This window comes from Sinohyriopsis cumingii, chromosome 6 (assembly GCF_028554795.1).
Source record: "Sinohyriopsis cumingii isolate HCF-2022 chromosome 6, ASM2855479v2, whole genome shotgun sequence".
Classification (NCBI taxonomy): domain Eukaryota; kingdom Metazoa; phylum Mollusca; class Bivalvia; order Unionida; family Unionidae; genus Sinohyriopsis; species Sinohyriopsis cumingii.
The window spans coordinates 7,461,507-7,475,169 of NC_142966.1; the positions used below are offsets into that span (position 1 = coordinate 7,461,507).

The 13,663-nt window shown below is 38.9% G+C and overlaps 1 protein-coding gene across 6 annotated transcripts in view; it reads right to left on the reverse strand.

Annotated features, from left to right (window-relative positions):
- The window catches only part of LOC149796328 (uncharacterized), a 90,711-nt gene that overhangs the window by 74,494 nt on the left and 2,554 nt on the right, over nt 1–13,663 (reverse strand). For 4 of the 6 annotated variants that reach the window (XM_089960995.1, XM_089960991.1, XM_089960996.1 and 1 more), the window contains exon 2: nt 13,439–13,525. The exons of 1 other annotated variant lie outside the window; for it this stretch is intronic. The gene's annotated coding sequence lies outside the window, so the exon portion shown is untranslated. Of the gene's footprint in view, nt 1–13,221; nt 13,391–13,438; nt 13,526–13,663 lie in introns of those variants that run through there. One more of the 6 variants, XM_089960992.1, reaches the window with a different exon arrangement.

The following is a 13,663-nucleotide window of genomic DNA, read 5'->3' on the forward strand; positions in this document are numbered from 1 at the left end:
CATGTATCCAGTGTACCGAGGGGTTGCTCGACAGCGAGGACACGGTTTAGGAGATATGTTAAAATCGGCCTTTCGTTCGGTGGCCCCGGTGTTGAAACGGATGGTGACACGCGGATTGCACGCCTTGAAAGATGCGGCACTGACGCAAGGCAAAGAATTTCTCCAGAATGTCATCATCGACAAACAAAACCCAAAAGAAACCTTCATGAGGGCAGGCAAAAATGTCTTGCTGCAAACGGGCAAAGACCTTTTGGGCCGACGAGACACACCTATAAATGCCCTGCACGCTACCGAGTCAGGCATTCAGCAAGGACAAGGCAGAAAGAGACGACGAAGAAAGCACCCTTTCACCAGACTTCACACGTCTAAAGCTAGAAAGGCCAAGAAAAAAAGAACCGTTCGAGACTTAGACGTTTTCGATTATTGAGAAAGAGAAAAAAATGATGCACCGAGAGTCTTGCGCCTGTTCCAAAACGGAACTGGATCTGTTTGCCATGCCCCCCACGATGATGACGATGCAACAATCCCAATGGGTGGAATTTCACCCCGTCTCCTCTTTGACCGATTCCGCTCCCATCGAGTTTGAAATCAAGGGACAGCCCGAAGATTACATCGATCTGAATAGCAGTTAATTGCACTTGAAAGTCAAAGTTCTAGATAAGGATAATGGTGCAGTAGCAGCCACTGAAAATATAGCTCCCGTCAACAATTTCATGCATTCCTTGTTCAGCTCAGTGGATTTGTACTTGAACAACAAACTGGTCAGCAGCAGCATGGATACTTACCCTTACCGTGCCTACCTGGAAAATCTCTTGACGTACGGAATAGATGCCAAGAATACTCATCTCAATGCCTGTGTGCTATTGGAACCTGAGGAAGCGAAGGAGTTTGACACATTAAAAAAAGACAATGACGGCTTTGTGGAAAGACAAAGCAAAATCCTAGGTGGAAAGAGTTTAGAACTGATTGATCGTTTGCATTTGGACATGTGGTTGCAAGAGAAATATTTGCTGAACGGTGTCAATGTCCGCTTGAGACTGAATCGTAGCAGTACCATTTGTTGGCTGATGATGATGCTACTACTGGTGGCAATCCTAAAAGCAAAATCGAGGAGGCCAAACTCTACGTACGACGCGTGGAAGTGTTACCTAAAGTTGGAAATGACATCAGTCAGACGTTGAGCAGAACGACCGCCAAGTATCCCATACGACGTGTGGAAGTGAAAACGTTCACCATTCCTGCTGGACAGCGTTCGAAGATCATCTGTTTCAGGGACAGTTACCCAAGCGTTTAATCCTTGGTATGGTCCTGAATTCAGCCTTCAACGGAGACTTCGAAAAAAAAATCCTTTCCACTTTCGACACTTCAACGTGAAGAAAATCGAAGTCAGTCGCGATGGCAAGACCTTGTGTACCAGACCTTTCGAACCTGACTTTAGTGACGAGAAGATGAATTACTTGAGATCGTACTTGTCCCTGTACGAAGCTACCGGCCAATTAGGAACCAACACCAGTCACGGCATTACGTACGAGGATTATGCAGGAGGCTATGCTTTGTGGGCTTTCGATTTCACTCCAGACCAAGGCAGCGACGAGGGACATTTCCACCCTATAAAATCCGGCCAAATTCGTGTGGAACTTCAGTTTGCAAAAGAGCTGCCAGAGACAGTGAACGTCATCCTGTATGCAGAATTCGATAATACGATAGAAATCAACAGTTTGAGAGAAGTCATTCTAGACTATTAGAAGCTATGGAAGACTGTTATCCCTCTTTACCTAGTGGAGAAACTTTGGAGATGGAATGTGAGGAAACTGTGGAAGGAGAATCCCAAGACAAAGACGAAGAAGTTGTCGTGAAGTCAAGATGGCCAGAACAAGAAGCCCATTTAGTCTCCTGTTTTGCCAAACACTTGGTCGAAAAAATGACGGAATTGATCAAGAAAGATTGCTATGGATGTCAAAACGATCATCCCAGTCAAATTCAACACGATAAATGCCTAATGCTAAGTCAAGAAGAAAAATTGGACGAGTATCTGGACGATGCATGGAGTCTCATCTCGGACGAAGACGTGTTGCACCAGTGGTATAAAGACTTGCGTGAACATTCTTGTCCACCATTAACCACTCAAGAGATCGATCGTATCGAAGCTCTCCTGAATCAAAGTGAGGAGACGAAACGAAGAAACGGTTATTTGTGAAACATTTTCAAGCAAAAGGTCAGGATCGAATTGATGACTTATTATTACCTGTGAAGAAGAAAAAAACCCACACAAAACATGGATACCTGGGAACTTTATTACCTTTTGAACCACAGTTCGTATACGGCTTCTTGGAATCCTGTCGTCTGTGCTAAAGATGAACTCCCTCATCGCAAACCTCAAAACCATCTAGCTTACGTGATCAACACGGACGACAGTCATCTCCCAGGAACCCACTGGGCAGCCGTCTACTTTCCTCAAGAAGGATATGTGGAATATTTCGATTCGTATGGATTGCCCCCTTTGGAAGACGATATCATCGACTTTATGAGAAGAAATGCTCAGACTACCCGATTCAATAATGTGAAATTACAAGGCACAGATTCCTTGGTGTGTGGACAATATTGTGTGTATTTTCTGCATCATCGCAGCCTGGGCTATTCCTTAAAACATTTAGTGACTCATTTTGATCCTCGTTCTTCTTCTAGAAACGATGTGAAAGTAGATCGATGGTTTTGTGACCATTATGCTTATCTTTTGTCTCAAGCTAGGAAACGTAGTGTCCATCAATGGCCTAATGACTTCCAACAGTGGAAATCACAATTTCATTCACAACGTTGTCAGCCCTGTTTAAAGTAGATTGTGAATTGAGAAAAAAATGTTTGTCATTTTTTTAAAAAATGTGTGATGTTATCATGTTGGATTATTGTTAAAAATGTTAGAGTTGTTGTTGGTTAGTGATAAGTGATTTTTGAATAAAAAATGTTGTGTTTTGAAAAAAATGCCTTTGTCTTTTGTTGGACTATAAGAATGTTTGATTCATGCTCTTTGACTTCTTACTATCCCTCTCATGACACTGATTGAACGTTGCGACTTGAAAACCGTGGAGGGATGTTTTCCTTCACGTCCGCGCTTTGACTTTAAGAACCGGGGGAGTTTCCAGTCTAACCATCCATTGTCGACTCATCCTCCTACGAAGATGTGCTCCAAACTAGCTAAGCTAAACGAAGCCTACGTAAATTTGCATAGGGTCAGACACAGTCTGATACCGAAGCCAGAAGAGATAGAGAATGTGAGAATGTTAAAAGTCACTGAAGACCTGATAGAAGAGCTCTTCAGAGAAGAAGTGAACAGGGAGAAAGAAGAATGGACAGAAAAGTACAGACTTCAGAGACAGCAGCAGCAACAGCAACAACAGCAACAACAACAACAGCAGCAGCAACCTGAACCTGACAGAGGCTTTGTCGATTGTCGTATCGACACCAAAGAGTTCTTCTCTTTCCGAAGAAGCAGACCTATCGCCAGAAAGTCTATCCTCAGAGGATATCGCATTCTTAGAAACTAAAAGATTGCCATAGCAAACAAAAAAAAAAAACAGCCCTTTTCAGGGCTACCCCCAATACTCTAGAAAAGAAATAACCATCAATTTGCCAATGTGTGTAGGTAGAGTAGTGTGAATATAAACACTAACTCTTTTTTTGTAGTGTGAGGGTATGTGTTTGTGTATAAGATTGTGTGTTAGTAAGTGCTCAAGTACGTTGGTGTGGATAGTAGATTAAGATCATGTCTTTTTTTGGCTGTGTGGGGAGAGTAGATTTGGGGTTGGATTGGATTGCTTTGAGTATGTGAATAGTATATTATTTGTTTAATAAAATTGTTTAGAATAGTGATGGGTAGCATAAAAAAAGTGAGTAAGTGTTTCTTTTAGGTCCGCGCGTTGTTTTTTGGTCATGATCTAGGTAAGATCAATTTTATGTTTTTAGGGGGATGTTTTCCTTCACGTCCGCGCTTTCACTATAAATTGAAACTCGCTGGGCAGTCTAGCTACCCTTGTTGATTGATCAACACCAGAATGAATACCAGAATAAGCAAACTTCTTGAACTCCAGATACATCTGGAATATGTCAGGCGCCTGTTAAACGAACTGGCTGCGGAGGCTATAGTAGAAGAGGAAAGAATAAAGAAGGAAGAGGAGGAGAGAAGACAGAGGGAAGAGGAGGAAAAGAAAATAGGAGAGAGGATGGCTTACAAGATACCAGAGACAGAGGATTGGGGTGATGAAGCTAATCATCCTCCCTCTGCGCTCCCAGCCAAACGAGTCAACTGGAAAGACTGGAGTAGAAGATGCGTGTGTGGCGCCAGGCCAGGAAGGTGCCATCATTAGATAGATGCATCTGGAGTTTAAAAAAAACCAACAGCCCTTTTCAGGGCTACCCAATACTCTAGAAAAGAAATAACCATCAATTTGCCAATGTGTGTAGGTAGAGTAGTGTGAATATAAACACTAACTCTTTTTTAATAGTATAAGGGTATGTGTTTGTGTGCTTGTGTTTGTAAGCGCTCACGTTCGTTTGTGTGAATAGTAGATTATGGGTTGGTTTATTGTTTCTTAGCGTATGAAGAGAGTATAGTTCGGGTTATGTAAAAGCTCAAGTACGATTGTGTGGCTAGTAGATTATGGATTAGGTTTTAATGATTTGCGTGTGTAAATAGTAGATTTGGGGATTGTTCATTGATGGATCACGTATGTGGATAGTAGATTATATGAAATGAGAAAAGTAGGGGATGTTTTCCTTCACGTCCGCGCGTTGTTTGGTCATGATCTAGGTAAGATCAATTTTATGTCTTAGGGGGATGTTTTCCTTCACGCCCGCGCTTTTCGTATAAGAACCCACAGTATTCGTCGTTCAAACCATTCTACAAAGAAGATGGCTTCTTGACAAAATGCAAAAATTACAAGACGTTTTGGACAATTTAGGAATAATGGAGCAGATGTTAGTGAGACTCAATGAAGACCACTATTCCTATAGTCCCCATCGAGTAAAGATGGAGATTAATAACTTAAGAAAAGTAAAGGACATAATAAGTGGTGTCATGAAAGAGATAAAGGAGGAGAAGGAGGATGAAGAGGAAAGGATAAGGATAAGAGAATGGAATGAAAAAATTGAAAAAGAAGAAGAAAATGAGAAGAGGAAGAAAGAAGAGGAGGAGAAGAAAGAAGAGGAGTAGAAAGAAAAAGAAGAGAAAGAGTGTAGGAGAGAAAATAAGAAGTTGGTGGAGAAAAAGAAGAAATTAGAAGCAGAAGAAGAAGAAGAAAAACCAAAGGCCCTTTTCAGGGCCACCCACATTTCTCGAAAAGAGAATGACTTTCGATTGCCTACCCCTTTTTTAAAAAAAATTTTGTTTTTATTTTTTTTATTTTTTTAAAAAAAATAAAAAATCCCATGTTCAATTCCCCTTGTCCCTAGATAGACCCACACTTTATTCCCCCATGTTCAATTCCCCTTGAGGCTAGGTTTGCCCACGATTTTTCTCCATGTTCAATTCCCCTTGAGGCTATATTTGCCCACGATTTTTCTCCATGTTCAATTCCCCTTGAGGCTATATTTGCCCACGATTTTTCTCCATGTTGAATTTCCCTTGAGGCTATATTTGCCCGGGGGGGGGGGGGGTCTGTAATGATTATTCCCATTGAGGCTCTAGTGCCCCCATTCACTACTTGTTTTTCGGGTTATTTTCTACAATGTAAGTAAAGAGACCGGACTTTGTTTACAAATTGGATGAAAAATTTATTTTAAAATAACCGAATCCGGTAATTTTATTGTGTCATAAATCTGGTAACATTCTATATATAAGTAGAAGAAGTAACTTACTCTTCATTCCTATCTTAATTTCAGTCTTTTAGTTGTGTTAATGTACAATTTGATAGAAATAATTTAAAGTATTCGATACAATTACATAGTGCTCATTGACTGTGTGGACTCAAACGATATTTGGGATTATTGTAAATCCATTCAAAAATGTTCTGGACATTAGCAATGTGATATATCAAGATTGTTCGCACATCAGCACATTCAAGGCCATTGGTACCACAGCACATTTAAGACCTGAAATTCATTCTGAACGTTATTGTTTTAGACTTGTGCTAGAACGTTTAGGATTATTTGGAATATTACTAAACTTTAGGGGTGAGTTCATTAACCTAAAACTCTACAAATCTAATCTAAATCGCTATTTCCTTAACTAGATGAGCATCACTTGCTTCTAATCATCTGTATAATTGTTAAAACTGTGTTAACCAACAGATGATTGATATAAACAGAAAAGTTGTAAATGGATTGTGTTAAGTATTTGGGGCATGCAAAATTTAAATATAGTCTCTATAAGCATGACCTCCATACTTACCTATAAAGTGATAATGATTTTACACCTTCCTATCTATACTGCAACATCCACTTTTGTGACCTGTTGATTTTCCAGATGAAAACAAAATCAGAACATATTTATCTTTTCCCATAACTGAACAGTCTAACATAATTGTCTTTAAATATTTTTGACATTTGCTATACACCTCACTGTTAAGAGGCGTAAGTCGGATAAGAAAAGATCTATCACCCGTATTTATAACATCGAAACAAGCCTTTACGATCGCAATGGTTCAATCATGTTAAGATCCATCTTCTTGTTTTTCTTGTTTCTTGTCTCAAGTTGAAATGACAAACATGTACTTGATTACATCATTCATTTCACATCTACTCATTATGTTCGTATGTCATGGTCTGTGATTAAAATATATCTATTCATTTTATCTCCATTCTGTATGGCCGCATCGTAAGTTTAATTCATTACCTCCAGCGGCGTTTTGTCATATGCGCCTGGAATGGAAATGGGAAACGCATTTTCGGGGTTACTTCTGCATACATTCAAATTCATCTGCTTCTGAGAGATTTCATTTAGCCTGATGCCTAGTTGTGTTAGAGACGTCGTTTTATTGTCTATTTCGCTTGCTCGTGCACAGAAGAGTACACGCTTTTTCTTGCTTATTGGACCGATCATATTCGTTTTCAGGCCACTTTCTACTCCAAATCCTACACTTCTCCTAATTATTGCAAATGTTTACTTGTCTGTGTGACATCCAGGTCCGTCTGCTTTAGATCTCAGGCACAAAAGTAAAACATCTCGCCATAAAATCAAAATTCGACAACTTGCGAATTTTGGCTATGAAAAGAGCTTGTCTAAAGCATAATTTTTTCCTCTTATTTTATAATTCAAATAGACAATCCGGTTTATATGGTATCATTATAGAGCTACTCCGGTCTACGTTTCTGCAGTACCACCCACTTTGGTATATCTTAAGCGACCTTTTCGCTACATAGCTCGGAAGTGGGTACAACCTCACGACAAATAAACTTGGCGCCATGGGTTAATGAGTTAATATTCTAGTCCAGATGAACTTTTACATAACCTAATTAATGGATGTTCCGAAATGTTTTCCTAGATATGGTTTAGTGTCGTTGAAAAATTCACAGAACGTTTCATAGTTTCGTAATATCTGTACTCATTTCGTTCCACGTAGATAAATCTCTCAGCATTCTCGTGATTATTCTATTTACAATTTGCTTTAGTCATATTTTTTAATTCTGTGCAACTTGGTAATCATATTAATAGAGCCATTTATACTTATCTAGCATGTTTTCGAATTTGTTGAACTAGTATAGAATTATTCATTTCTGATTTATTTTACCTACACAAATTTCAATATTTTTTACTACTGCTAAAACTGTCAATGTGTCTCAAAAAATATACCGCTAAGCCTTCTGTCATGCATTTTAGCAAAACGCGCACCTTAGTGTAAAGACAAAAGCCTCCACCCCTTTGCATTGTACGTAGGAAAGATACAAGTTAATAAGCAGAAGCGGAAGGGGCATACATTTATCTCAACAGATCGCTTTCCTCTGAGAATCCATCTAATTAAGAATTGTGTGCATTACTTTTAGCACGCGGTTTTTAAGCAAGTCATAGGAGAGATGAATTCCATCTGAGAGACTTTCTGATTGAACAAGATAGTTTCGTCTCGTAAATATGGTTGCTTATTTATCATTGGTTTACTTATTTATCATTGTGTCACGAGACTCTCAATTCATTCACTTTGCATCACACAACCCTTACCAGAGCTTTATTGTTCTGGCTAACCTAGGTTACATTAAAGTACTTACGTAGCAACTTTTAAGTTTTACTTGTGTTTTTTCGTACAATATAAGGCGCAGCGTCTTTTATCTGCCTTTTATGCGGTCACCTTTAGGTACTAAGGACGAACGCAGGTAAGCATCTATACATCAACATTAGGCTTAGTTATTCAATGATTACACTACTGAGCTAATACAATCAGTTACAAATAATGCGTCTTCCAAAGTGCTGGAATCCACGGACGAAAGGGTAGAGAGTCGTGTGGGAGTGAAGGAGCAGGGCATGTTGGTGGTTTGTACCCGCACGTCGAACATGGGTAACGCCAATAATTGGCAAACGCATATGACGTGCCGTTTCCGTGACGACCCAGAAGACAAATAAAATAATTCAGAGTCACCCTCCTTCCAGGCCGGCGCAAAACTGCAATTTCGTTTCTTCTAGAATTAGTGTAGTATTAATGTCAGCATGTGCACTGGGTGCTTTCTTATTGATGTCTTTATGCCTAAGTTAACAGTGGCACCTTGGCTTGTGGCTAGAATTTATAAAGAAAACCAGGCCTGCGGTGTTGTTGGTGGTATTCGTAGGTCACGACTTTCGACCGCGGATCTACGGGCCATACCTGATGAAAGGCGACTGTACATTAGGCGCTACCATTCAGTTAAACCTACTTAACAAAAACAAAAATGTTATAACAAGAGGATAAATTAATCAGGATTAAAAACAAAAAATCTGGTTTTTGTTTATACTTCTCCGTCCGATTGACATGCATTTGTGTTTGAAGGGCGCAAAATATAATTTTTATTATGTTCTTTACGTCGTTTAGTTTTTTTCTAAAGTGCAGTTTCGTCTCGCAATCAGAAAAATGTCACACATTTCATTGGTTACAACTTTCTTATGTACCAAGTATCACAAAAGTTACCAAATGCCACAGCAATATTTTGTAAAGATGTCCAATACTGCTTATGTACAAATAGAGTCAGCAATATGTTTTACTGGATCATATATTGCAGTCAGTAATGTCTGGCACGTTAAAAGCAATCACGGTTAATCAATGTGTGTAGAGAGACTTAACAAAGCAAACATAACTAATTTAAAACAAATTAAAAAGCGTTGATAATACCATTAGTACCACCCATTCCACAGGCATGCTAATAATACGGCGTTGGCGCAGTTGGTACTAGCATGTTGTTCAGATAAAAAGCAGTGGGAGTACAATATGTGCTAAGTTTTTGGACAGATTTAAAGTCAAAGAATATGAACGCGACCAGCATTTTATGAATTCCAAGCAGGATTTTTTGAGTTTCGGTACTTTTTCGACTATTTGCTCATTTTAGATTACTTCTTTGATTATAAACAAAGTGTGTATGCTTTGCAATGAGGCTCGTATTTAAATCTTTATGGTTGTGTGTTGTTTGGATTTAATATAGGATGAGCTTCTTCGCAGATGCCATAATAACTGCGTAGTGAAGCACCTGACAGCATCATCTAATAAATATACACCTAATTCCTTTCATACTGAATAGGAGCGTGTTTGATAAAGAAACAACATCAGCATGTGCGAAATGTCTACACCTCCGTAAGACAAGGCCTTAGAAACGTCATATACCATATTGCGGTATTGTTTGGACATATTGGAATTATTGGATGAGTGCTAAAACAGGAATCAATATGATACTAGCCTCAGGTACGCTGGGTCTCTGTATCCTGGATATGCTAATTAAACAAGGGATCGTTCCTTAAGGTATCAATGAGTCTGTTAAAATATATTAATCGCCTCATCTGATATTCTGTTCAACAGGATATTAACTATGTAAAATAAACATTTCTCTGTGACGAATTCGAAATATGTCGATATCGAGCTCATCCGATATGACAAAGCGCAGGAAAAAATCCGTTATAATTAAGTTGATTGCATCCTCAATTTTGATGCCGTAATTTATGGTTTCGTAATAAGTGCCGACTGGTTTAACATCAAATGATTCAGAACAATTACGTAATTGTCAGCGCTTTATTCTCCCGTGACCCCAACTAGTATTGTCAACTGTCACACATTGACTGATAGTATATTTGACGCCGTCGACAAATGTTTTCACAAGATCCATTTTCGATCGACTTATTTAAATGAATTCGTTGAGACTCTAACAGCAAATGCTATAAACTGGTTAATCATTGATAACAGGTTCAATGACGAATGTGCGAGCATAGAAGATCTCAAATGAGTAAACTGAGGAGAATCACTATCGTAGTATCTGACTATCGTGCTAATAAATATTCCATTTCGCGTGATTGCGCTTTGCCGCGACATCAATACTCCTCTCGATGTTGTATCTGCGTTCACAAAATCAAGTTCTACTGGGTCCGTGCTTAATCTTGTGCAGCGGCCTTTATTATCAGCTGATGCAGAGAATGTAAACTTACCGATAAATTTCTACAAATATCTTTATCTTCTTCAGTAAGCAAGACAGATTATTGTGACCTGTATGATATCGCAGAAGTTACAGTCAGCGAGGTTAAAATACCACTATCTAACAAATATCGCAATGGCACTACTGGAGCCCAGCCAAGCTGAGGTTTTACGCAACAGTCGTTGAGATTAATTTTTGTGTACGGTTTATTAAAATGACGACTATACCAGGCAGGTACAACCGGATGAATACTGGCTAAGAACTCGAATGCTTCAATCCCGGCAAATCCAGCCAGATCGTGGTCGACGCGCAGCAGACCATTTATTGATACTCTGGATATTTCATGTGTTAGATGACCGAATCGTTAAAAATACAGTTGATATTCACAGTATCCAATAAAACTAGCCTGATAAGATGCCACATTCTAAACTGAGATCATATAGGTGGAATTATATTTTGCGTTCCAGAAACCTCCATCTCCAAACTCGACACAATATCATGATATATCGTCGAGAAATTCTTTTGGTGGTGGGCGCCATGAAATTTATTTTGTTGTGCTATATCAGCCACAACAGACGGAGTAGTTACACAGTTAACGAGTAATTCATCTCTGTCGCCGTCATATTTTACCGCAATCTCTTTCATCGCGGGTTGAACAGGTTCTTTCCGATAAAGTATACCGGACGGTAACATAAACTGATCAAATGTTGATTCTTCTGAAGCAGATTTATTTGTGACAGATGTATCTTCAGCAGATAAATCTGCGTTGTCATCTTGAAATAGCCAGATAGATAAGGGTCACGCGAACTAATATAATAAATCTCCTCCATAATATAGCCGCCATAAAATCTAGATGCTCTGGAAACTTTGTTACTGATTCTTTTCAGACGTGTGAATGATGATTTACAATCGTTATTGGGGTGTCCTTCCTACACTATTTGCCAGTATGATACTAAATCTACTGGGTTACTGTTTTTTCCCACGATTAGAAACTTCAGTGTTTCTTTTTTCAATACAGCTACGTGACTTACTTTAGTTCCGTTTATGAGAGAATTTCCCCATTCGTCTATTTTTTTTAATACGTGATTCTATTAGTCCATTTCCACCTCTCGAGTTAGTAAAATGTTGTCTGACACGTTGGGCCACGCAATCTAATGTATCAGTTCGCAGTGGGGCAAGATCAGAATGTATTAATCAGATATTAATTAGGATGTTTAAACGGTATAGTGCATAATAACAGCGGATACCGCCTACGCGTTATTGTTGTATGGTTTGTCTATTCCGGTAAACGTGCCTGGTTTAGAACTTTTGTCCACGCTGACCACGTTGTTATGTCGTCGTGATTCCTTTACAGGGTCGAGTTTATCACGAATAATCCAAGTTGAGCCATCTTGGCTAACATGTTCGATACTAAATTTTATTCTGAACAGATATCGCTTGTCGCTTGCAAAATTATTAATAATCGTCGCTGCTCGTTTGTCGTTCGTGCTGGAATCAACGAAAACAATCATGATCTATCTGGAATGTTGACCAGACGCGAACAGCACTATCTTGCGTAAACCCATTTTTGGCCATTCTGATAAATTAGTATAATTGCAGCTCAATTAATGATTGTTTGTTGTCAAATGATAATCTGTCGAAGTCAAATCTAGTTGTGTGCTGTGGGTTCAATCTCGGCTGACGTCTCAATTTTCCCCGCGGTTAATAATTTGTTAATCTGATTTGTTTTTATTTTTGTGCACAATTTTCGACCATGGTAAAGATGACTTTATCTGGGTTAGAGTAAAATACTGTTCTCGTTTAGAGTAAAATACTCTTCTCGTTTAGAGTAAAATACTGTTCTCGCAGCTGCTTTGCAACAGCAGAATTAGTCACTGTTATAGAATTATGAATTTTTTTCTTTGCACTGCATGCAAAAAATTGTAAACTTATAGAACTTAACCCAGGTGCACTTGCTTGGGCCCTCTTCCGAACCCAAAATAGGGTGTTCATTTTATAGCACCCAGGATTCACTTGGGGGGATGTGCTTGATTACAAATTTACGAATTAAAATTCAGCCTGGACAACCCTTAAAATCTCTTAAAGTTTGTTCTAAAATTTCGTTTCGCACATAGCGAATCGCCGGGAAAGTAGGTTTTCACGCACAATGGAAAAATAAAAATATAACAATTAAACGAGGAAGACATTGAATAGATATTCAACATCTATTAACCTGGTCGCAGTCATTCCTCTTTTGGTGTTTTCGTATAAGGCTCGGATAGGCCTTTTGAAGCTAATAAATCATTATTACCACATATTAAATCAACACTTTTACTAGGCCCGGATTGGGGAATGGGGCCTTGATGGGGATGGGGTTTGTCCCCCCTCAGGGTTGACAGAACTTTTCTTTGGTCGGTCGACCCCCTTCTGCTGCTTTATAAGATCATTGTGATGTCAAATATTTTAAATTCCTGCTGCAGTTTTAGGAAAAAACCGAGTTTTTAAGAAGTTTGTTTCTACCTCGGATTTGCTTTAGTGAACATATAACTGAAAAGAAATTAACAACTAAACCCATTCCCGACTTTCCAACCCCTTCCCCTCCGAACTCAAGGTTATACATGTTAGATTTTCAGCGACTTCAAACAATGAAAATAAAAGTGAGCTTCCACTTACCCCTCCTCAATTCAACTTTTACAGGTTATACCCCGCCAGGTGTGACTACAAACAAGGGATTGAACTCTCTAGGTTAACATTACGTATCGAATCATGTTTGCACTCCAAAGCGTGAGGTTTGTTAAACAAAAGACATTCTCTTTGTAGTCGCGTTGAACACCCTCTTCCCCCAAAGTTTAAATAAATGACAAAATGAAATTTAAATTTACTTCCTTACCTGGATCAACCTGTTGATAAAAGTCAGCTGTGAAGTTCTTCCTTGTTTAATCTATCGACCTTTTCCTTCTGGCTTGAATTTACATTCCTGTGTAGAGATCATTTAAGAACAATATATGCTTCTATCAAAGTGCTTTGTTAATCAGTCAGTTCGTGGAAATTCATACAGATTTGGTAATCAATATGCAGGGCATGCCCATTCAGGTACAGCATAACACATTTACAT